General features: G+C 41.5%; 1 long non-coding RNA gene across 1 annotated transcript in view; it reads left to right on the top strand.

The window, feature by feature from the left end:
- Positions 1-1,576: 1,576 nt before the first annotated feature.
- Positions 1,577-15,912, top strand: part of LOC121876298 — a 30,217-nt gene continuing 15,881 nt past the window's right edge. Inside the window, exon 1 of the long non-coding RNA XR_006090747.1 lies at positions 1,577-1,684. This is a non-coding gene — a long non-coding RNA (uncharacterized LOC121876298). The remainder of the gene's footprint in view (positions 1,685-15,912) is intronic.

Below are 15,912 nucleotides of genomic sequence, written 5' to 3' on the forward strand. Positions count from 1 at the left end.
GCAGCAGACACTTTCGCATTATTGTGTGTAGAAATGCTTCGGATTCACAAGTCTAAATTTCGGGGCTCGTGGAACAGCAGGAGAAGAGACGACAGTACTTGTGGTTGACTACAATTATTATTCTTTTGGACCTGTGTACAATAAGAAGTCACTCATCACGTCAGAGCCCGGGACCAAGCGCAACCCCTCTCGTCCTAGAGTGGCAGGTTGATGGAGATAGTGTAAGAGAAGACAGTTCTAGCCTTCGGTTGTCTTTTTTGTCTTGATAGCACGATGGATCGCAGCAGCTTGGGACGGCGCGACAGGACCTGCAGAACCTGGGGTCCGAGTGGGCGTTTCACTACCTTTACAGGGATTCGTGGGCGTGGGTGTTCTTCAAAGGCGGCAGGACCTTGGCGGAGACGATCAGTCCTAACTTGAGCACCCCGAAAGTCCATGCTTCCCCTTTGCTACTAACAGTGGAGATCCCGTGGCCACCTGAAGGAACCAACCTTACACAGCAGGGAGAGGCAAAGCCTGAGAATGAAGGGGTGATGGTCAATATACTGGCGAGAAATGAGTCGTTGGGAATTACGAAGGAAACAACGGCTAAGATGGAAAACCAAACTGAAGGTACAAATGAAGAACAAATACTTATCAACGAGGCACAAGACATCGTGAATACAACAAACATACCCACAGCTAAAGGGTTATTGAACGACACTGAAGATATGATGATTTTTAACATTACAGCTAATGGTGTAGTCGAGGACGAACACGTCAAGGAAGATGAAGGGGGTGATGATGGCACCTTGGATAATCTGGAACAAGACCTAACGGGTGAGTAAAGAGTCGATTTATTGTAGATGTTAGGGAACGAAGATATGATAAAGTAAGGTGTAAATAAACACCCCAGAACAGTATATTAGAGGAGTTAAAACTTACAGTGAAGAGCAGAGTTAAATCGCGTTTTCTCAGTTTGAGTAGAGAGAGAGAGTGTGTGTGTGTGTGTGTGTGTGTGTGTGTGTGTGTGTGCGTGCGTGCGCGTGGACACTGGGGTATTATGTGATGTTAAATTGGTATGACTGTTGAATTTCTTAGGTTCTACCCGACGTCTGCAAACTACTCTGTCAGAGGAGTTTGTGTCCTTCTGGGCATGTTATCAACGTGATAACTCGAATAAAAAAGTGTGGATTTCGATGAAACTTTGTGTGGGGATGTAACCCAAAGAGTTAAATAATCAGTGTTTTCCTTCCATATTTCGGGGAGAAAAGGTGCAAGGGAACCCTCCACTGGGGAGAGTGGAAGATGGATGGGGCCTTATAATTGCAATAAATAACTATAATTATATATTTTGTACTTTATTTATATATCTAGTGAGGTAGAACTTCCTTACATCTATTTTACATAACAGCTTAACCAATTTCAAACACTGACGCCTTGCATGTAAAAATTACGACAGCTTGAAGAAATGACCGGGGTGGTATGTCTTCCATCTCGTTATGGATATTGAATGTGGCGTTGGATATGTGAGCACTGACTGAGAACGTTCTCCCTGACAGGTTTGGGTGAGTGTAGAGGATGGGGGAGGAGCGAGGTGTGGCGGGCGAGGCGGGTGTTTTGTGACACCCATGACGGCTATGGCGACCTGTGTGACTGTGACCACCCCTTCGTCTTCCCCGCCCACCGCCAACTTACAGCCCCGGTCAGTGCTACTACAGAGTCTTGTTTATTTACCTACCTGTGTTACTATGTGTGTTATAATCGGTATAAATGTGTCGTAGGTTAAATGAGTCGTAGTTTTAATGTGTCATAACTTAAAGGTGTCATAGCTTTAATAAGTCATAGCTTTAAATGAGTCGTAGCTTTAATGTGTCGTAGCTTAAAGGTGTCGTAGCTTTAATGAGCTGTAGCTTAAATGAGCCATAGCTTAATGTGTCGTAGCCTTAATGTTTCATAGCTGAAAGGTGTACCGTCCAACCTATATATATATATATATATATATATATATATATATATATATATATATATATATATATATATATATATATATATATATATATATATATATATATATATATATATATATATATATATATATATATATATATATATATATATATATATATATATATATATATATATATATATATATATATATATGCTAAGTTGGCAACATTTCTAACTCTAATATCAAGAATAATATGGAATTGGTTGATAAACTCAATAACTTACACATTAATTATGATTTTAAACTGGTCAGTTTTGATGTAACATCACTCTTTACAAAGGTCCCAGTTGATGATTTACTAGAGTTCCTCATAGATTCCCTGGATGACATTTCACTGCCCGTCTCGAAAGACGACTTCATCGAACTCATCAAACTATGTATTAAGGATTGCAAATTCGAATTCAATGGGGAATATTATGCTCAAAAATTTGGTATGGCAATGGGTAATCCACTCTCACCTGTATTAAGCAACCTATATATGGAATTCTTTGAAAAGAAACTATTAAGTAATATTTTACCACCCTCAGCAGTCTGGTTTAGATATGTTGATGATGTATTATGTCTCTGGCCATGCAATGAGGACCTAAAAGCTTTCCTGTCATAACTTAACAACTTAGCCCCCTCGATCAAATTCACTGTGGAATTAAAGCAAGACTGTAAATTGCCATTCCTAGACTGTCTGATACACAGAATAGGTAACACTTTTAAGTTCAGTATTTATAGAAAACCAACTAATGTGTGTTCATACATTCATTATTATTCTGCCCACCATAATAAAGTCAAACAGTCAGTATTTTCAACAATGTTTTTACGTGCCTTGAGAATTTGCAGTCCGGAATTCATCGATGAGGAATACAAATATATATATAATATTGGCTCAAACCTTAAATACCCTAGATCTTTCATAGACAAATGCCTAAACATTACTAAGAAAACTTTTTATAGAACTGATCCCAAGCCCACCCATGACCATAAGAATATCTTAATATTACCATTTCACAAAAATTTCTCACACATTCCTTCACAACTAAAAACCTGGGAACGTCAATGTGGCATTTAAAAACTCATGCACTGCTAAACAAATGCTAATCAAGAACTCCCCCAACAACACAATTGGTTGCATTTATAAAGTTCCTTGCAAGGAATGTAATATGTTTTACTTAGGCCAGACAGGAAAAGATCTTGCAACTAGAATTAAACAACACAAATACAGTGTTAGGACAGGCCAGGAATCCAATGCTCTGTTTGCTCATTTGAGGGATAACAAGCATTGCATTGACTGGGATAATGCCTCCTCAATATTACCATGTAATTCAATTGATAGTAGGAACATCATAGAATCTAGTCTTATTAAACATACCGAAGCATTCAACATGAATTTGAGTAACGGCATGTACAAGCTGGACAATTTTGTAATTAAGAAGATTTGTAACCAGGTGAGAAGGCCGGGTCACCTGACCATCTGACCTGACCACCAACCGTTGTGTGCTATTTAAAGATTAGTAGGGTCATTACCTAATACCTGACCATTGTGGACCTGGTCTCACCCTCCTCTGTATATATACACCTTGGTTTGTATTTCTCTCTCTAGTCTGTACTCACCCCTGAAGATGTGAATTACACGAAAGCGCTTGGGAACTTCGTGTTTTCTTCTTTCCTTGTGGTTATCAGCATATATATATATATATATATATATATATATATATATATATATATATATATATATATATATATATATATATATATATATATATATATATATTTCATTAGCCCAATAAAGCACGCATACTTCTACATACAATCAACACCTCAACCCGCCAGGATTCGAACCCACAGCCCACCAGCCCATGACTGTGACCGGGGAATGCTAACCACTGGACCACCAGGGTTGAGGTGTTGATTGTGTATATATATATATATATAGTCAACCCTCACTTTACGCGGTCCCACATTCCGCGTTTGGTGCCCTGCCAGAACCCAGGATGCTCACATTCCGCGGTGCGTGTACCCCTTTACATGGGTGAAGTATATTTTTTTTATTTAGCTCATAAAATTCATACAAATTACCCGGCCAGAATATAATTTACATTGCTGGAATTCTTACAATTTGATGATCATTTTGAATATAAACATCATAGATTTTGCATTAGACATACAAATTTTAGATATAATGTTTACTCTGAGTAAATATGTTATCTTTTGTGCAAAATATATGACATTTATATTCAAAATATTCCTGGTCTTACAAGGAATCCAGCAATGTCAATTACATTATCCTAACTTTAGTCTGATTTATTATTTATTACTAAAAAGGTAAATAGTCTGGTTTTCCCACACATTTATCTGGTAGGGAGGGTTGGTGGGGCGTGGGGGGGAGGGAGGGACCGACCGACCTTCTGGCACGGTGTGAAGAATATTTTTTTTTATTAACTGAAGATATTTGTTTTAGCTCATAAAATTCATATAAATTACCTGGCCAGAATATAATTTACATTGCTTGAATTCTTACAATTTGATGATCATTTTGAATATAAACACCATAGATTTTGCATTAGACATACAAATTTTAGATATAATGTTTACTCTGAGTAAATATGTTATCTTTTGTGCAAAATATATGACATTTATATTCAAAATATTCCTGGTCTTACAAGGAATCCAGCAATGTCAATTATATTATCCTAACTTTAGTTTGAGGTATTATTTATTACTATACCTTAAAATCTAGTGGTTTTCCCTCCAAAATTTCTCAGAGAGGGAAGAGCCAGCGAGTGTAGTGTGAGAAGAGGGGGAGGGAGTTGAGTCCATTATTTGAATGGACATAAACTTGGCGGCTGTATTTCTCTATTTCTCTTAAGTATTAATTGTGTGCATGTACCATCATAAAATTAAGATGTTATTTTTACTAGAACATAGGTATTGTGTTGGAAAAAGTGGAGTTTGGGGGTCAGCTGGTCTCTATTTCATTTAATCCCATATGTTATGTTATTCACTTTACACGTTTCTCACTTTCCGCGGTACCCTGTGGGTTACATTAACCGCGTAAAGTGAGGGTTGACTTATATATATATATATATATATATATATATATATATATATATATATATATATATATATATATATATATATATATATATATATATATATATATATATATATATATGCGTGTGTGTGTGTGTATATAGGTCAGATTCATGTGGGTAATGTCACTGTTCACTGCCATGCAGGACAGAGGTTCGTACACAAAGAAATACATCATATTCATTAGCAGTATATATAGGTCAGTGGTTCACATACATTGGACGTCATATTCTAATTGAAGACTAATCAGTGTGGGATAAACAGCAAGAATGTCCTGAAGCACCCCCGATTCAATGTAGTAATTACAAAGTTCAAGATACAATAAGCCAGGTGGCCTGAAGTCTTTGACAGTGTCACATTCAATAATATAGTGTTCAAGTGTATGCTTTAAAGGTTTATCACAAAGTTTACATGCTGAGTGTTCCGGTATGGGTACAGCCTTACTAACCTGCCAGATGTGTCTGTATCCTAACCTAATTCTGGCCACGACTACATCACATTGTCTGGTTCTGTCCTTATGCTGGCCATACCTGTACCTCTTGTCACAAAATTTGTCATATTTACTAATGCTACAACTGCCAGGTTTCTCTGCATTTCTCACTTCTTCTAGATCAGAGTTCATGATTCTGACTTGAATGGTTTTAATTACAGCATTGGACAGGCCAAGGTCACGGTCAACATTTTCTTTCTTACATGCCCTATTGGCCAGTCTATCAGCACGGTCATGATACCTGATTCCAAATTGGGACGGGATCCACGCAAATTAGATACGAAAGTTGTTCTCATTGGCAGTTATCACATTCCTTTTAATATCACATACAACTTTAGACATAGAGCCTGACGGGCTGTTCATTGATTTCAAAGCACTTTGAGAGTCACAGAATATCACCCCACCTCTATTTTCTTTAAGGTGGTCTGTGGCTAAGTAGATTCCAGTTAGTTCAGTTTGTGTTGTGCTGGTTCAGTTGTTCAGCATTTGCTTGTTTGACACTATCATCTCTTTTTCTTTATATATTTCAATTGCACAGCCTGTTCTATCTGTGTTTGTCTGCACAGAACCATCAGTAAAAGTATAGGATTCACTTGATTTAATACTCTTTATGTGTCTGTTAATAGTTTCTAGTGTGACACATCTCATCACATCGGTGTTTAACATTTGCTTACTACCAACAGGAGTGTAATTAATAGGAACTGATATATCCACCCAAGGAGATATGGCATTAATGGGTTCGTCTGGGGTGATTGGGACATTCAGTTTCAAGAGATCTGCAACACATTTTATGATGCCACGCCCCAAAGAGAATCTTTTGTGGGAGGTTAGCGAGACAGTCTGGATGACTTAGTTAGAACATCAACTCAGTTTGAGCTGTAGTATGGGAAACATTGTTCTTCAAAACTTTGACACAAAACATGGTATTAAGTAGAGCTACCCTCTCAGATAGGGAGGGCAGTCCGAGCTCTCTCCTCATGTTTACAATTCTGGTTGATTTTGGGCAACCTAGAATGATACGCATGGCTTCATTTTGCACTACCTCAAGGCTGTTGAGTTGTTTAGGCGGAATAGTCACAAGATGGAGAGCATGATATTCAACTACAGAACGAATGAAGTGAAGATAGAAAGTACGAGCATAGGTGATGTTAATTCCATAGCCTTTGCCAACAAGGGTTCTGAGGGGTTTAATGCTCTGCATTAGTTTGGCACGAAGGTTGCCGACAAAGTTTGCATCATTCAAACAAATTCCAAGATATTTATAGGAGCTACATAGTTCCAAGGGCATGCTGTAAATGTTAAAGTCAAGAGGCAGAGGGTGAGCAGGACGAGTATTGAGGACCCTCGTCTTGTCAACAGATATTATGAGACCACATTCCACAGAACTCCGAGCAAATACATCCAGCAAGGCTTGGAACCTGAGCTTGGTCTGTGTCATTATGCAGATGTCATCAGCATAACATATTACAGCCTCGTTTGTCTGAACTGGAATGTCAGCAATAAGCTTGTGCATCAGTATATTAAAGAGCATAGGACCTAACACTCCTCCCTGAGGCGTGCCAAGCTCAAATGATCTCATTCTGGCACTTTTAACTCCCCTAAATAGAACACTGGCATACCTGTTGGACAAATAACCCTTTACCCATGTCAGGAGGTTACCTTGGACGCCAAAATTAGCTAGTTGCTCAAGTATTATGTCTCTATTACCTACATCAAAGGCTGATTTAAGGTCTATGAAGGCTGTTTGTGTCTTATCTTTTGAGTGAACAAGATATTCTGCAAAGCATGTCTGTGTGCTACGCCCGGGCATAAACCCATACAGATTAGGGTCCAGTTTGTCTTTGACTTGAAACATGAGACGGTTGAGAACAATTCTTTCAAGGACTTTACACATACAGGATGTGAGTGAAATTGGCCTGAAGTTTGGAGAATTAGCTTTAGGGATTGGTACTAGTTTCCATGAGTCCATGTCTTAGGCAGAATACCCTGTGTGAGGCTCATTTGATACAGGTCAAGCAGTGGATGGTTAGGGATCTCATTCAACAATCTCAGGGTGTTATAGGTTACGCCATCCTCACCAGGGGAGGATGACTCGCCTTTCATTAGTGCTGTTGTTAGTTCGTGGTGCGTTATAGGAAACTGGTCGATAAGGTCTGGTGAGGAACAGGCTATTTCAATATTGAATCCCCTTTTAATGTGTGTGGTTTTAAGATATTGCTGTATGTCAGGAGGCAGGAAGTGATTTGTGACACACTAGATCATTGGTCTAATAGCATGGCAGCATATTCTGCAGGGCTGTGATGAAGCTGGACTGGGGTGGGTGACTTGGTAATGGCTCTAATTTTGTTCCACACTTCTGCTAGAGTGGTTGTTCTATTAATCCCCTGTAAGAATTGTTCCCAATAGGTGTGTTCACGAAATTCTCTGTTAGCTTTGAGGAATGACAAGAGGTTATCACTAGTTTTATTTTGCTTATAAGTGTTGGCAAGCTGTTCTACCTTCTCTCCTGTTTTGGTGAGGATGGGGTCATGTGTCCACAGAGGTGATTTAGTGCTGCCCCCCTTCCTCCTTGACTTAGCCCAGGCGGTATAATATGTGGTAATGACATTTACAAGATCACAGCAAAATTCATTCACTGACCCAGGTATATATCCAGCATACCATCTGTGGTGGATGTAGGCCGTGAAGTGCAGTTTAAGATTATCTGGGATGTTAATTCTGAGCTTAGGATGGGGTTCACACTTGACATCAGCAACAGTGTATTCAGTAAGTATTGCATAATGATCACTGACTAGGTGGTCTGAGATGACCTTAGCCTTGACATTACTTCTACTAGGTTATACCCAATCACATAATTAAGTCTGCCCCCCATCAGATGTGTCACGTTGTCTGTGTCGTATACAGTGATATTATGATTATTGATGTAATTCACGAACACTCTACCATTAGAGTTACACTGGACATCACCGAGGACAGTGTGACGAGAGTTAAAGTCACCCATACACAGCATAGCATTGTTACCTGATGGCTTTGGTAACACGTCCGCTCGCAGCTAATTACACCGAACATAGATGTTATACAGCGAAAATTGACTGTTTGTTGTCTTTACTGTAAATTGTTGATAGTGAGTGCTTTCATCATTGTGAGTTTTGATCTATTTGCAGACCAGACCATTCTTTACATAAGTGAGCTGGCCACTTCCTGCTCCACTATTATATGCTGTAAACCCAGTTATCCTGGGTGAAGGTTACTAGTGTGCCCTGAAGAATGCAGTGATGGCTAGGGAAACACTGAGTCCGTTTATTGTGGATGAGAGAAATACAAGTGGTGACGCTGTGTGCCATGCACGGCTCACACAGTCAGACTGAGGCGCCTTGCCATATGGCAGCCTCGGGGCAATGTTGCCACATAACACGTGCAGTGTTGCCACGTGATAATATATATAAATGCTACTCGGCACAGTAGCTTATGTACAGGGTTGCTACTCGGCACAGTAGCTTATATACATAACCTACATCTCCCTCCCCCCTCACGCTCATAGTCTTTGTCTTGAGCGGACTTCTTAGTTCTAAGTCGCTCCGAGCGTCGAGGTGCACTGTAGGGCGGATCCTCGTGAGGTGTAGGTGACTCGTCTTCGGTCAGAGGGCCAGCAGCAGGGGGTGGGACTGGCCGGAGGAAGCGGCGGTTCCTCCACCAGACACGGCCACTCGGCATCCTGACCTTGTAGTCCCGCGACCGGCCGACGCCCATCACTATGCCCACCTTGTCCCAACGTGTCGTCGTCGGGTTCTGGACGCGGGCAAGGGCACCAATCTCCAGCGGCTGAAGAGGGCGGGCACGGTCGTCATACCGAGCCTTGGCGTCCTGGGCACGTGTAGCGGTGCGGCGGTAGCAGCTCTCGGCTTTGGTCTGCCAGTCCTTCGCAAAGGCCTTAGCGTGTGTAGGAACGCAAGAGCGGAGAGGGTGACCATACAGGATCTGGGCAGGGGTAGCCCTGGGGCGTGTGGTCGATTCCACCCTCCTGATGTGACTCCGCTGCTGCTTGGGGCTGCGTGGGCCATCTGGAGGGGGCTGCGTGCGAACCACCCTGAGGGAAGTGCACTGCTGTCCTCCTCGTCTCGGGCTTTTGGGCTTGGGTTGGCGGCAGCACTTGTCGTAGTGTCCATAGCGACCACAGGCCTGACACTTGCGGCCTCGTGCAGGGCACCTGTCTGTGTTAGACCAGTGGCCCTTACGGTCACATCCACGACACAGTGCGTCGGCGGCCGGGCAAGTCTTGGGGCTGTGCTGCTTTCCACAGCTGCCACAGGAAGCACTATGCGGAGGCGTGGAAGAACGTGCGGCAGCCTTCACGTTGTTGGCCGCCTTCTTATCCTTCTTGTACTGTGAGATAGCTCTCACAGCAGGTGGGGCCCGTAAGGCAGAGGTGGCGGACTTGGTGGCCTCGTATGACCGACATTCAGTCACTACCACCTGGAGTGTGGAGGAAGCGTCCAGGGGGATGAGTCGCTGCATCAACTCTTCGTGCCTGACACCTGTCAAGATCCCGTGCTTGATCCAGGCTTCCTCACATTCCCGGCTGTGCGCCTTGCAGACGTCGATCTCCTCTTGACAAACTCTTCAAACGTACAAAAAAGTCGTCAAAGGATTCGTTCTCCGCCTGCTTGCAGCTAGTAAAGGCACGGCGACGCAAAGCCTCGTTGTTCCGACCCTTAACGTGCTCCTGTAAAAGGTCGAGCACATCCGTCACTGAAGAGGTAGAGTCGGGAGGCACGTGCAACGTGTGCTCCAAAACTCTCTGGGTCTCCAGCGACAAACACATCCGCAGTTGGATGAGCTGTTTGTTTGGAGGCATGCTGTCAAGGTCCACCATCGTGGAGTAATCTGTCCAACGCCGCCTCCACTCACGAAAAAGCTGAAACGTGACGTCTGGTGAGAGGGCGGGTGGGGGTTGAACAGATGCCTTGGGAGCTGTTGGGGTAGCAAGAGTACCTGGAGGACGCTGGTGTGGTGGAGGAGGGAGGGTACTGGCGCCTTGATGCGCGCTACCTGCGAGTGAGGGAGGGTGGGTTAGCGCCAGGGTCGCCAATTGCGCCTCAAAACGCAACTTTTCTTCCTCTCTTCGTGTCTCCTCCCTCTGAAGTTCCATCTCTCTGCGTCTCTCGTCCCGGTCGTCCATCCACTTCAGAACTGTGGCGATGTCCGTCACTGGAGGTGGAGGATGAGAGTCTGCGCCCGGTGGAGGGGAAGGTGGTGGGGAGTCGTGTCTCCCATCTTGACGTCCCTTCTTACCTCCCATCTTTGTGTGTGCGTGGACTGCACTGTTTAATATATAAAGTGGCGCCTCAACAGCTCGAACCACATATATAAGACATAAACAGCGCAAAATCACGCTTATGGTCCAGGTCCACTGTTCTCTCCGTGAGTGAGTGAGTGCGTGCGTGCGTGCGTGTGTGTGTCTGAGAGAGCGGAGGGAGCGTGGACAGCTGCGTGGTCCGGCAAGACCGTCAGTGTCCCCCGGATGTCGCACGAGAAGGGTGTACGCCTGCGTGCTCCGTGGGTACCACAAAAAAAAGACAGGCCAATGCTCAACTCAGCTCTAGACACACACTAATACACTGACACTAACACTGGCACCGTCACTAAAACGCACTGTGACGGAGCAACACTGCACATCGCGGCGAAACACAGCAACACAACACAACACACTGAGTCGAACACAACACACTGAGTCGACGCGCATCACCGGCAGACGTAACTGTCGGCATTGTTCACACACTTAGTAAGTCCACAGATCCTAGACACTGCGCCATGAAGGTTACTAGTGTGCCCTGAAGAATGCAGTGATGGCTAGGGAAACACTGAGTCCATTTATTGTGGATGAGAGAAATACAAGTGGTGACGCTGTGTGCCATGCGCGGCTCACACAGTCAGACTGAGGCGCATTGCCATATGGCAGCCTCGGGGCAATATTGCCACATAACACGTGCAGTGTTGCCACGTGATAATATATATAAATGCTACTCGGCACAGTAGCTTATGTACAGGGTTGCTACTCGGCACAGTAGCTTATATACATAACCTACACTGGGTGCAACTTTCTTCTGGGTGTTGGACGTGTAAGGTTTTTGTAAACCAATTACATCAATGTTAAAAACTTTAACAAACCATTGTAGGTCATTAATTCTGCGGTTAACACTCCGGATGTTCCACGAAATGAACCTAAGCGTTCGTGTTACTCGTCCCACCTTGAATTTAGTATAGAGAGTCGCGCTTCGGCTTCATAGATCAACCTGACCAATAAGTTGACCATTTCAAATTCTTCACCTCTGGTGTTCTTGATAATGCGCCTCACGGCCCATATTTCAGTAGTATTTCTATACACAGGTTCCTTCATCAGTCCGGCGAGTTCCTCCTCCTTAAACACTGGAAAAAGTATAGGGTCATGGACAGTCTTCAGACCTGGGGTTATTAAAGAGACCACGTTGGCAGTCTGGGGGTCATTCTCTCCATTCATGCTTCCATCACTATCGGTCTCGCTCTGGCTACTCACCCCAACTGCAGAAAGGGAGCGTAGAGGCAGCCAGCTGTGGTGTATATCCATGATTATGTGTTGCTACCAGCAAAATTACAGGACTTGTGGCCATATGCAGTACAATGTTGATATACACAGGCATATCTTATTTTTAGACTAAAATAAATTACTGCTCAAGTATCGTGGTGTGTATATACTTGCTGGGTGCCAAAATGATGCAAAAGACCGATAACTCCAATATAAAAGTTTTCATCACTGTTCTCTATTTCATGTCTGTAAAATATAAGTTTTCGTCACTGATGTCAATATTTAATGTTGTGGAAGGACTAGGGACGACCATGGCCAGGGAATGGGTTTGAGATGATCAGATGACAGATGTAATTTAATGTGCTTCATAGCTGGATGGCCGAGTTCTTGATAATACTCTACAATCATAAAGACATCTACTTTTGGTAAATTTCTTTCAGCTGCCTTAATGAATCCTGGATGTAGTTGTCCAACCTTCTCTGCTGATCGGCTCTGTAAATAAATATTATCAGATAATTGATTGTGCTTTACTATGCAATACAGTAATACTATTTTGAATATATAAATATCACTAAGCACATTAACTAATTCACTGGATATTAGCTGCCCATACTATAAATTTCATAGTTTAAACATTCCAAACAATATCGGTATTATTTTGGTTTTGGTCATCTGGGGAACCTTAAGATTCGACTGTAACTATGGGATTAAGTCCTTTAAACAATAACACATTATCTCTGCGTGATTTCTGTCGAAAAACATTTATCGATCGTATAAGGAAATACAGGTCATATGTTAGGTTAGGGTATGATGATTTATAAGGTTAGCTTAACACACATTGGTAAGGGGGGTAGTAACTCAAAGCTAATGATTTCCGATAGAAATGAAGGTCAAAATCGTTCATAACCAATCGCAAACCATCAGAAAAAAAAAACCAGTCTGCATGTCTAAGTACAGGGATGACCAAAACTTAAAATTTACCCTCTATAGCCTATCTCGAATCTAAGCATCCAAATACTTATGGTAGTTAAAGTAAATTTTACCTATTAATTATTATAAATGATGATATATCCCAGTGGTTCATTAGTGAATATTCAAAACAATAGCAGCACTATGTTGTCATGTTTACCTAGCATCAGGAATTCTCAAAAACAATGTCATTACTTCTAAATGGACTCGTATCTCCATCCCTGCGTCGGCTGTAGGGAAGGTGGTGACTTCATTGCAACTGGCGACTCTGTTTATAGAGAAATAAACTTATCTCGACTATTATAGCAGGACATTAAACTTTTAGCACAACTTGTATATACCGTATTACTCTACGAACGTGGCAGAGTTTATTTCTTGTATTTACCCCGAAACGTCAACTCGTCATTTGTCAGATATGAACTCTCACTTGTGAAGCCATTCTGGGAATCATTGATCAACTTGTGTTTCTCGAGGTGATTTCGAAATGAGTTTGAAATTACTGCTTCCAGTAAGTTGCCTACAATTTATGTTAAACTAAATGGACAGCAGTTAGAGGATATAGCGATCTATCGTCCTTCTTGAAAATTGATATATTCGCTATCCTCCAGGATTCTGGTACTAAACCGGTTTTTAATGACATGTTAAACAAGTTTGCTAAGGACATAGTAACTAAGATCTTCCTTACATTCCTTTAATATGCTGGCAAATATCTCGTCGGGACCTGGTGACTTATTTGGGTTTACTTTATCTATTTGTTTACTAACATCGTTACTATTAAAAAAACTCACTTTACACTAGCTTGGCCCAGAAGCCACGCCCTCATTTCTATATGGGAGCTGATTGGTTCATATCAAATGTTCGTTTCGCTGTCTATTTATTCATACTAATGTGGTCACTATTTATTATCAGACCTGTTATTCTCTATGATAATGTTAAAAATTACGAAAATAAAAATACAAATGATTTTTAGGCACTAGCACATCAAAGAGGATGTTAAAAATTTTAAAATATGTATAACAAACGGTCAAAGTCAAAGACAAAAGTTGCGTTCGGATGAAGCCTATCTATTATTTCTTTGTTTTGTAGCAAACAGAAAGTAAACAAACAAATAACACCAAACATATAGCACAATAGACAATTACCTACAGTTTGTAGAGGCTGGATGTATTGTTTAACTGCTCAGGGGAGCAGCCACAGGGACGGAGCGAACTGCTGAGTTGCCAACAACCTTTTACACCAAGGCGCGGCAAATCCAGTGCCTGATTTAGACCTGTGGAGGCCCATGGGCAGCCTCTTTGTGGAGGCCCCCTCATTATAACTACCGAAGAGGGTGGGGTGGCGAGTGAAGTGAGTCTAAACATCTGGGCGCTGTAAGCCCCCCGGGAAATTTTTGAAATTTGAACACTTCTTTGGAGAATTTTGAAGCCATTTGCAGTTATATTGAGGAAATTAGAACATTGAGAAATTTTTAAATAACTGTATATTTATTGATAGTGTACAAATTCCCAACACACACACACACACACAAAAGTGAGACATGACTGGAGTCATTCATGTGGTTTCAAGTCGACCAGCCCTGATATAGCCTACTGTAGCTACTACCGCACATGTCAAAAATTTTCTAGAGACTTCACAGAAAAGAATATATCATTAGTTATTACAGAGAGATGATTCTTTGCATTATTAATCAGATAAACCTCTACTCAAATAATGGTTCTGTCCAAAAATGCATGTATAGGCTTCTTTAAGTCCAAGGTCAGATAGATTCAGAAAAAGTATTAACGCAACTATAAATAAAATTGAAGTTTTGCATCTAATAGTAAAACAAATAAACAATTTAATGAATTTGATAAAATTATAACAAAAGTAAGAACATGTTGGAAAAAACAAGAATTTTAATAAAAATAACTGCCATCGACCATGGATAATGGATTTATTGAACACAAACATTAAACAGACAATAAACATTACCTTTATTTACAGACCAGGCATTTTACGTGACCTGGCCACTGCAAAGTTTTTCATCAACTTTTCGAAGTCAATCTCTCTGAGGATGTCATATTCGATACTCATCAAAGCCAGGTGGCTGAGCCTATCATGACACATTGTAGTACGAAGTCTGTTTTAAATAAACTTCATTTTACTGAAAGAACGTTCTCCAGAACAATTTGTGACCATGAGCACCAAGTACATCCGTAGTATTATTTCAACATTTGGAAATGTATCTACAACTTTCTTGTCTATCAACAGCTTGTAAAGGTAATGTGCCCTCCCTTTCTCATCATCTTCGTCTTCAAGAAATTGAGTGAAGAATGCTGTAAACTGCACAAGTTCAACTCCAAGTGTTTGATCCAAATCATTTTTGTACTCAGCAACCAATTTTGCTGCAGCTGCATCAATTTCGTCACAATTCATTGACTCCAGTTTAGACAAGAACCCGAAAAGTGAGCACGTTTCCTCATAGGCCTTTAACCGTTGATCCAGTGAACTCAGGAACTGATCAATTGCTGGAAGGAAATTCTGAACCCGAAATTTGTCTGACTGTGAGAGGGCTGCTTCTTCTGATCGTCCATAATCCAATGGATTGAGTCGTACATTACGTTGACGCTTGCGTGTCTGTGAATAATCCCCAGTTTCTGATATTTCCCTTCCCTTCTCATAAACATGGCATTGGCTTCATAACATGTTTTGCTCGTCTCATTTTCATCTCTAGCTATTTTATCAAGTGCTTCACGGATTGGAAGATAACCTTGGACAACTGCTTTCACTGCAGTTTGTGGAATTCTAAATATATTATTAGCAACACAAACAATAGCATTC

This window comes from Homarus americanus, unplaced genomic scaffold (assembly GCF_018991925.1).
Source record: "Homarus americanus isolate GMGI-L3 unplaced genomic scaffold, GMGI_Hamer_2.0 scaffold34921, whole genome shotgun sequence".
Lineage (NCBI taxonomy): Eukaryota > Metazoa > Arthropoda > Malacostraca > Decapoda > Nephropidae > Homarus > Homarus americanus.